Source organism: Suricata suricatta, chromosome 6 (assembly GCF_006229205.1).
Source record: "Suricata suricatta isolate VVHF042 chromosome 6, meerkat_22Aug2017_6uvM2_HiC, whole genome shotgun sequence".
Lineage (NCBI taxonomy): Eukaryota > Metazoa > Chordata > Mammalia > Carnivora > Herpestidae > Suricata > Suricata suricatta.
In genome coordinates, this window is record NC_043705.1 from 52591437 (window position 1) to 52601631 (window position 10195).

The 10195-nt window shown below is 49.5% G+C and overlaps 1 protein-coding gene and 1 long non-coding RNA gene across 4 annotated transcripts in view; one reads left to right on the forward strand and one right to left on the reverse strand.

Annotated features, from left to right (window-relative positions):
- The window catches only part of GCNT4 (glucosaminyl (N-acetyl) transferase 4), a 25563-nt gene extending 21567 nt beyond the window's left edge, over positions 1 to 3996 (reverse strand). The window contains exon 1 of one of the 2 annotated variants that reach the window (XM_029942442.1): positions 3650 to 3996. The gene's annotated coding sequence lies outside the window, so the exon portion shown is untranslated. Of the gene's footprint in view, positions 1 to 2724; positions 2887 to 3649 lie in introns of those variants that run through there. The other variant, XM_029942443.1, reaches the window with a different exon arrangement.
- On the forward strand, positions 3818 to 8368 carry LOC115294511. Of its 2 annotated transcripts, none has more exons than XR_003909926.1 (2): positions 3818 to 4040; positions 7351 to 8368. It is a non-coding gene; the product is annotated as an uncharacterized LOC115294511 (long non-coding RNA). The 2 variants fall into 2 exon arrangements; XR_003909927.1 differs by lacking the exon at positions 3818 to 4040 and adding an exon at positions 5614 to 5724.
- Positions 8369 to 10195: the final 1827 nt, after the last annotated feature.

Genomic DNA, 10195 nt, shown 5'->3' on the forward strand with positions numbered 1-10195 from the left:
TATCTGCTTTGTTTCTCTACAGTCTGGCGAGCAGTGACCAGATTCTTTTATTACAATTAATTTTATATGGCATCCAGCACCTGACACTGGTTAGCCTGCTAAATGGAAGGTGCCTCCATCCATGAGTCAGGCAAATGGGATCCTAGCCTGAACATGGCCACTGTTTGGTTCTATGGCCTTGTACAAATTCTCTGAATCCTCTGGTTCTCAGATCCTACATCTGGAAGTAATGAGGTGACATCATCATAACAAAATCGCCAGGACTAAGGCTTACAGGCCTGCACAGCGCACACATCGTGCACACACTGTGCGTTCAGGATGCACGCAGCAATCCTCACCCCAGCCCATGAGAGGGTATGATCAAGTATGCACCCCGTCTGTGTGGTGTCATTTCAGAAACCAGGAAACTCTCATCAGGCGGCAGGCAAGGGAGTGGCACGGCCAGAACTGGGCCCCCAGCAGCATCGCTCCAGGGGCCACTCAGCCAAGCTGCTGCTCTGTTGCCTGATTTCCATCTGTGTTTCTGCTACCCATTAGGCTTGCATGATCTACAGAGTAAAAGTTCACATTTTACAGTCATACCTGCTTCAAAGTACCGTTTCTATAAGATATGGATAGTTACAGAAGTTTGATGTCAAAATGCCAGCCCAGACTGTATTTACCTGAAGGGACTCCACATATCCTTCCCTGCCCACTCGCTCCATCCCTTGCACATATAAATTGTGGGTGACGATTGCTCATCTTAAAAAAGCCGTCCCTTTTCCCTCCTCTCAGCTGAGGACTGGCTTCCAGGGAGGCCAAGTGTGGAGGCCACTGCCAGTCCTCAGCCCCCAGTGCCCCCCACGGACCATGCAGGGGCTCGCTCCCATGAGTGACGTGCTGCGCTGGCTCTCACCTCTCCCCATGACAGCAGGGGCTTCGCCAGGTCCACGCCCCTGTCCTGGCCACCCCTGCACAGGTGACGCCCACTTCACTGGTGCATCAGCCGGGGTCTCAGACTCAACCAACCAAATACATCTTTCCTCAAAACCTGCCCCTCCTCTAATGCTCCCTTGTTTCTGAATGGCGGCAACATCTGCCCAAACCTGGAGAGAGTTGCCCTGCCCTCTGTCACACAAAAGTCACCAAGTCCCTCCAGAGTCTGCCTTGAATCCAAGCACCTGCTGCCACGACCTCAGCCCAGACCGCCGGGCCTCTTATACCCTCGGAACAGCCCTGTTTACCTTCCTGGTACCTCAGATCCATTCTCATACAGCAACCTAGTCTTGTTTTGCTTTGTTTTGAATGAGGCTCTCACCAGGATACTCTCTGGTGTGAAACTGTCCAGAGGCTTAATTCCACAAAAGGGCCCCAAGGCCTGGCTTCACGCAGCCCCAGCACCCTGCTCACCTCACCTGTGCCTCTCCCTTCCTGTCAAACTGGACCTCTCCATTCCACGAACTGTCTTACTACGGCACACTGCTCCCTGACGGGGGAACACTTCTTTTCTCCTCTGCCCTGCACTTAGTGGACGCCACTCCCACCCATCGAGCAGGCCCACCTTAAATCTCCCCTAGAAGGCCAGAGTCTGCCTCTATCCCAGACTCAGTACATCTGTGTTCCCACAGCACACAGTAAGGTCTCATCAAATGTGGATTGATGAACTGACTTTTCAACCCTGCATCACAGAATCTCACTCTCTCGCTGCCTTCTTCCACCTCCCAGCCTTAGAAGTAAATCCTTGGATGGAGACACAGTTTACTTCTGGTAGGGGACCTAAGATAAGCCCCAGGTTACCAATCAAACTAGCGACGGCAGTATTCAGTGATTTTCAAGGGAGGGAACAGAAGCTGGGCACAGGCATGTATATTCTCACCTTCCTCACCCTCCCCGCCCTCACAGCCATGATCTGCATCCATTCAAAGTGAGATTGATAACTATTTACTGCCTAGCTTGAGGGTACTTACTTAGCATGGTGCTATCAAGTGCCGACTTTGACTTCTTCCCCAATTATGCCATTCACTCCTACCTACCCCGGTGCTGATAACTGTGGCATTTAGCAAATTACTTTGGCATGAGTCAACTTTGGAATAAGTACAAGTAATAAACAGGAAGGAACACTGCTCCCCATCTCCCCCTCCCCCAAATTCTTCTATCAGTTTTCCAAACTCAGTACTACACAACTTAACTCTTTGGCTATTGTTTTTCCGCTAATAAAAAAGATAATTCAACAGCATCTTAACTGGTCACTTCTCAGATAGCATTGGATCCTTGGAAACTGCAAGCATAGGAAATGTTCTCTGCCATAAATGATTTATTTTTAAAGATTTAACTTCCTCAAGACACTATCAACAAAGGCTGTCAAAAGTGACAGGTCCTAAAATGCCTTAGGCTGGTAAATGGTTTAATAAGGGCACGCTTCATGCATGTAAGATCAAAAAGGGTGACTTCGATGTCTACCAAACCTCACGGGATACTTAATATTGGCCCCAATTCCCTTAAAATTCTGGTTTGTTGCTCTTCAACTGTACAGACGAGTAGAGGAAACGATAAGGGTCTGAGGCCTAACACCACCTCTGCATGTGCCCACTTAAGGGGGCAAAACACAAATGCCCCAGGCTACCACGACCCAGAAAGCCCCCCCAAGACAGAGAACTTAGTTCTAAAAATTTCCAGGCAAGACCAGCTCACTCACACCGTTAGTCTAAGTACAGATAGACGGTAAATTGACTGGAGAGTCCACACCTCTTGGCTCGGATCCCCGGAGGCTCCAAGCCTGCCGGAGAGGCGCTGCCACCTCGTCAGGGGGACGTCCTGGTCAGCTCTGCGGCATGGAAACTTGACCTTAAAAAGCAATGAAGCTCGTCCCTGTGGAGGGCACCGCCGGGAGGTCCGCCCCACAGCTTGAGATCCCGAAACTGGTACGACCTCATACCCCACCCTCCACCCCCCGCCCCGAGCGCACCGTGCTAATGGACACGCCCCTGAGCAGCCCATCCCGAGCACCTCGTCCCTCGCCCGCCCACGCGCTCCCCGCCTACCAGGGACGAGGATGCCCAGGACAGGGGCCTCGGGCAGCGTCACCGGGCCGGTGGCGCTGGGGCTGCGGCGAGGCTGGAGGGCTGGTTGGTGGGGGGAAAGCGGCCGTCGCGCCCCCGGCCCTCGGCGCCCCGCACCTGAGCGGCCCTCGTGCCGCGGGACCGACACTGCGGGGGCCCCAGCCTCGGAAAGGGCGCGTGCCGGAGCCGCGTCCTCACCGCTCGCGGAGAGTCCGGGGAAACCCCGGTGCGGACACGCAGCCGCGCGGGTTCCCGAAGTTGCGGCGTCCGCGAGTAGCGCGTCGGGGTCACCCGCAATAGCCCCCGACTCCATCTCCGACCGCCGGGCGCCCGCGCCCTTCCTCCCGGCACCCGCAGGCGCGCAGCGAGGCCGGGGCTCAGCCAAGGATCCCGCTGCGGCACCCCGGGGTCGGCGTCCCCGCCCCCACCCCCAGAGGAACTCGGCGCCCAAGTTTTCCCCAGTGGGAAAGTCAAAGTCTCGGGGAGGAGAGGGTCGGGGCGTCCCGGCCACTCCGCGGCTGGGATCGGAGCTCAGCACCCGCCACCGCGGGACAACCCTGCACCCCGGCCCCGGGCGTTCCTCGCTGGCCTGCATGGCCAAGTCGACTTACGAAAGGGAGCAGGGGAGCCCCGAACGCGGGGTCCCCGCGGCTGCAGAGGCCGTCCGGGAGGGGGCCGCGAGCTGCGCTCCGGGCTCCCGGCCCCTCTGCGGCGGCGGCGGCGGCGGCGGCTCGCTCCCGCCTCCTCCCCTTTCGCCAACTCGGCGGCGCGCCCTGCTAGGGAGTTGCTTTCCCTCGGCGGGGGTGGGAGAGCGCCGAGCGGCCCCCGTGACGTGGAGGGGAAAGGAGGAGCGCCGTCGCCGCGCTCCCGCAGCCGGAGCTCCCCGCCCCTGCACTCCGGAGTCCCCGCTCCACGCTTGGGACAAAGTTGCGAGGCGCGCGCGGCGCGCTCCACTCCTGCTGAGCCGCGCGGCTCTGCGCCGCTGATCTGAGCGTCGTCCAGGTTCGGTTTCCGCGCACCCCCCCCCCCCGCCTCTGCCCCCGCGTTTAAACAGAGGTCGGGAGGGTCAGGAGACTTGCCCAAAGTCTCTCGAAGGGCGGTGACAAAGCAAACTTACATCTGCGACTCCTTGCTCTTCCCCAAGGCTGTGCTCCGTGAGGCTCCGGCCCTGCAGCATTCGCCTCGCTCTCTTTGGTGAGACTAGGACAGTGTCTCACGCAGCCGGGAGAAATATCTAGGAACAGCGTGAGAAGGTGGAGCTTTATGGCCAATAAATAGGGTACAAAGTTGTTTTTCGGTCAGTGCCTACATGCCAAATAGACACTCTAAGGCTTCCTCTTGACCCGAGAAAGCGGAGGTGAGGGCGACAGGCCTTGAGGGCGTGGGATCTGGTACCAGGTACCAGTTCTGCTCCCGGAATAACTGAATGCAAGAAGCTCGGACCTACCTAACCAATTGAGCAAGATCTACAGCTTGAAATATACTAATTTTGTTAAGGGGATGTGATGCAGGCAAGCCGGTATGAGGATCCAGAGTGGGGGGTCCCATAGGACCAACCAAAAGGATCCTTGGCTTCAGGCAGGATGGAAATCAAACGTGAAAAAAGTTTATGGAATAGCGTGAGTGACAGAGACTAGCAGAGGGAGTGTCTGGGAGACTCCAAAAGGGGGAATTAATTATCTAGTGGTTGCTTTGGGTTAGGGATTTATATTGGAAAGGAGTCCAGGGTATGTGCTCGTAGAGGAATCCAGGGTAGGGGCCAAAGGCAAGTGACAGGTGAATATTAGGTATTATTTTAGAAGTCATGGAAGGTCCCCAGCGTCGATGCTAGCCTAAGCCCAGATTTGATAAAAGCTAATGTCCTGGAATGTGTTTGGATCTGGCTCTTCTTAGTTGTTATCAGGTGTCTGAGAACTTAGGACAAAACTCAAGAGAATAACTCCCCTTGGAGTGGGAACATAACTTTTCTGGTTTGTTCAAATGCAAAAAATAGAACATGAATAAATGGAGCCTAGCGGAAAAACAGTAGAGATGGAGCCTTTCTAAAAATGGAGTCCCTTCCCTTTCCCTGTCTCAGATGCTTTATCTGTGCTGGCAATTGTCTACTTCCAGAAGTCTCCTGCAGCACTCCTGTTCCTTTCAGGGCCAGAAGCTCCTAGGGCCTGTTGTATAGAACAGGAGGCCCACCGGGCAAGTCAATCACAGCTGGTTTGCTGCTTCCTTCAGTGTGAGTCTATGTTGACCAAGGGCCTGCTGTATGCCTGGTCAGTTGGTGGAGAGCCAGATAAGACCAGACTCTGACACCCAGTGAATCCCAAATAGGTAGCACTGCATAGGACTCTATATCCTTTACTCTCAGGATCTGGAGTCTGTCCACAGTAGTAGAGACTCTGAGACTACTCTGCCTTTTAAAAATTTCTCTGTGCCAGGGGAGCAAATATTTTAATATCCATCTTGCAGATACTTTCAAGTAAATGGCCAGCTTTGCACTCATCTCCTTTTCCCCAGTGGGGCCTCCTTTTTCTACAAGAGTCACTACAGGTTAGGTAATTCACCCTGCTTGTCTCCCTCATCTGCACATGAAGATGATGAAGATAAAAACAAGTAAGGCTGCTGTCATCCATCTTGGGCACTATCCTAAGCAATCTATGCAGACTCCTTCAATCATCACAAAGTTACAAAAAAGGTACCATTCTATTCTGACTTTATAGATGAGTAGAGGGAAGCAGGTGAAGTGAAATAAGTTGCCATTAAACAGAAGAACCCGAACTCAGACCCTGGTGATCTGTCCCAGGTCTATGCTGTTAACAGCTGAGGAGACTGAGGCCTTGGACACTGGGATTCCAGCGGCCCACCCGCCCACATGAGCCCCCCGCTCACACTGGCTTCCAGTTATCTCAGGCAAGGCGTTATGAGAGCCACACTCACAGAATTCCTCCCAAAAAGATCAGTTTTCTTATTCTGAATATATCATATCAGAAGTGGTTATTCATTCACTCACTTACTCCTCTGTCTCCAACTCCCAGATCAACTTATTTGTCATAAAGCAAACCGTTTTTATGATGGGACCTTAAAAACACCTTTAGCATAAAGTTTGTGAACGTTGTTTTGGATTGCTCTGTATTCAGACCATACCCGTCCTCTCCCTGCCCTCTCTATTCACTGCCTTCAATTATTCCCTTTCCTTAAAACAGTGCCCCAAGTCTTCCAAAAGCTGATTGTCCAAAGCTGGATGGTGGCCACGGGTCGCTGCTACACTCTGTAGCATGTTCAGTATTCCTGTTAGTTCCTCAGAGCTGCCATTACAAATTACCACCAAGTCACAAATTAGGGTGACTTAAAACAGCAGAAATGTATTCTTTGACAATTCTGGAGCCGGAAGCCTGAAAGTAAGGTGTTGGCAGGGCCATGCTCCATCTGAAAGCTCTAGGGAAGAATCCTCCTCTGCCTCTTCCTCACTTCTGGAGGTTGGGGGCACTCCTTGGCACTCCTTGGCTTGCAGAAACATCACTTTATCCTTTCCTCCCTTCACTATGTTATTAGCCTTCTTTTTTCATGTCTCCTCTGTGTCCAAATTTCTCTCTTCTTTAGGGATATCAGACACTAGAGTTAGGGCCACCCTAAACCAGTATGACTTCATTTTAACTCCATTACATCTGCAAAGACCTTATTTCCAAATAAGCTCAGGTCCACAGTTTCTGGGCAGACATGAATTTGGGGAGGACACTATTCCACCCGGTACCAGCCCTGAAAATCACTGTTAATGAAAACATTTGCTTGAGCAAAGGATGCAGAGTTGTAAATCACAGACCCTCCCCTCAAAGTAAGTCATTGTACTTACAGACATAGTCCCTATACCCAGAACATAAATAACCAATAGGACAGGAGATGCTAAGAGCCAACTGACTGGGGCCAAATGACAATCCATGGGCCAAATGACAGCCATGCTCAGAAAGTCAGCCAAGGGGACACAGTCACTGAGGACACCACTAAAGCACGTCACTCTAAGCAGAGGGTAATCTAAGCACACCCTTGAAAGAAAGCAAAGATAAGTTAGGAGGGCTTATCAAAAGCACAGCTGTGAGTGGGGAAGGTGTGCCTGGCAGAATCTTACTCCTGAAGTTTCACTGCAGAAATGAGAGGCTAAAAGGATGCAAACACCTATGATACGGAGTATAAGAAAATGGTAGATTACTTTGACCAAAATAATAGTATGTTGCAATACCATACCAATTAGCATGCCTTAAAGTACTCTTTCCTTTCATTAATTTCATTTGGTCTTTTTAAAAAATGTTTTATTTATTTTTGATAGACCACACGTGGGGGAGGAGCAGAGAAAGAGGGACAGAGGATCTGAAGGGAGCTGACATCTGAAAAACACCGACAGCATGGAGCTGGATGCTGGGTTTGAACTCAAAAAACACAAGATCATGACCTGAGCTGAAGTCGGGTGCCCAGCTGACTGACCCACCCAGGCATCCCTCATTTGGTCTTTATAACAATCCTGAGTGTCATCAGAGAAAGGACACCATATCTTACAACTAATGATTCTGGGGCTCAAAGGGGGCAAGGAGTTTGCCCAGGTCAAACAGCAAATCAGTTGTAGAATTGGTATCAAGCACACTGGCCTCAAGAGTCCTTGTTCAGGAGTTTCCTTACCAAATGTTGTTTCCCCCTGGGTGAGTCTTCCAGTACTGGTTGTGGTGTCCTTGGCCCAAGGAAAGCATTTGAAGAACAGGGTAATCCTGCAAGAAATGAAAAGCCTTCCTAAAGCCATGTGAATTCCAAATTGGAATTGTGATAGACCTCCCCCAGGCATCTGAATGGTTTCACTAAACCTTCTAAGGATTTTTGACTGTATTGAAGAATCTCCCCGTATTAAAGCATCTCCTTTGGCCTTCAGAGACATAATAGGATACAGTGGTCTTCTGAGAAGCTCAGCTAATTATCTCATGAAAATAGGGGTTGAATGGAACTTGAGGGCACCTGGAGACATCAGTGAGAAGTTGAGACATTGCGTACAAAAGACAACAAATTACATCACAAGATGGTAAGCTGGCAAAAACTGATAATCACAACTGCGTGCTGGATCTCACCAGTGTGGAGTTAAGCGCAGATGGCCAAATTTTGGCATGTTTGAAAGATTTTCCAATAAGAATCTGTAACTGTGGCAAGCAGCGGGAAGCAAGCAGAAAGTCTAGCCTTGGGCTGAGCATCTGATGATTGATATGTGTTTTCCTGGCTTTTCCTTTACTTAGTAAGCAGGCAGCTTGCTGTATCCTCTGCTGGCTGTGTTTAATGGTGTATTTAAAGGATGAAATGCTTTTGAATCTAGTGTGATTCACTGAGTTCTTACCTGTGCACAGTGCCACACTGGTTGCTACAGGAGAATACAAAAATATAAAAGACAGTCCCTGACCTTGAAGAAAAGCCCGTATCATTTAGGAGAGATGAGACATCTAGATTAAAAATGGTATAAGTGAGGCTGCAGTTATATTCTGATGGAGTTTCTCATCACTCAGTTTTCTGTTCAGATGCAACTTCTCTTGCCACCCTTTTTTACAATGGTCTGCCATACCTCCATGTCACCTTCTAGCCCTTTAGCTTGCTTTATGGCCTTTATGACATTTATCACTAGCTGAAATTAACTTGTTTGCTTGTCTACTCTGCTCCTAGACAGAGGACATGGAATTGTCTTGTTTTATTGGTGTATTCCTAGCAGCCAAAAATTATGCTGTGCTCATTAAAGATTTTCTAAACAGATGAATAAAGTACATATTAATCAACTGAAAATGGGCTAGGATAACTTGAATTAAGGTAGTGTTTCCCACATATGCCTGATCAAGTTTATATGGGCACTATCAAAAAATTTTTTGTGAAGATTTTGATTCAGTAAGCTTGGAATTCGGCCCAGGAATCTGTATTTTTAAGAAGCATCCCAAATGATTCTTTTAATGGGGCAACTGTGAGAAACACAGGATTAAGGCAGTGATTGATGCAATGATGGTGGTTGGGGAAAAAAAACCCTAAAGTGACAAGATCAGTTTCCAGAGTTCAGTGGCTGCTCACTGGGATCACTGGGGAGAGATTTAAAAACTCCTGTGGGCACCTGGGTGGCTCAGTCGGTTAAGCAGCCTACTCTTGATTTCAGCTCAACTCCTGTACCCATGGTTAGTGAGTCAGCTGCGCTGACAGCATGGAGCCTGCTTGGGATTCTCTCTCCCCCTCTTTGCCCCTCCCCCATGTTCTCTCTCTCTCTCTCTCTCTTTCTCTCTCTAAATAAACTTACTAAAAAAAAAAAACCTGACAGCACAGACACTACTGCAGATCAATGAAACTAGAATCTCTCAGGGTGGGGCGCAGATTTGGGTCAGGTTTTAATATTGATCAGGTGATTCTAATAAACATCCAAGACTGAAAATCCCCTGAAAGCTGCAGAAATACTTTGTAAGGACTCCATGTATATTGCTAGGTTGTGGTCCAGTGGCTTCCAGCTTCTTAGGTCCCACAACTAGAATCCTTGGTCTCATACTTTGGAAGAAACACATGCACACCCAATTTGGGGAGAACTATATACTAACTTCTTGCTATTGTAGAAAATGTTATTGAGGTGCCTGGGTGGTTCAGTTGGTTAAGCATCTGACTTTGGCCCAGATCATAATCTCCTGGTTCTTGGGTTTGAGCCCCACATTGGGCTCTGTGCTGACAGCTCAGAGGCTGGAGTCTGCCTCTGATTCTGTGTCTCCTTCTCTTTCTGCCCCTCCCTCACTTGCAATCAGTCTCTCTCCCTCTTAAAAATAAATAAACACTTAAAAAATTAAAAAAAAAGTACTGATATAATCTCTTGTACTTCATGGCCAGGGCAGAAAACACATAAAATATTTTGAAGGTTAAAAAGCCAAGGCCCCATGGGCATGGCGTAGATGGTTAGGATGAATCATAGAAAGTAAAACTGCTATGCTTATAATAAAATGTGAGAAAAACTAGGAGAATCCTGAGTTTCTCTTGAATGTCTACACAAAGGTGAGATGCGGCCCAGGAAAGAGAGAAAGGGGAAGATACAAAAGAGTCTATAGCAGTGGTTCTCAATCTGGCTGCATATTAAAATCACCTAAGGTGCTTAAGAAATGACTAGGTTCTTCCAAATTTGACTGTCT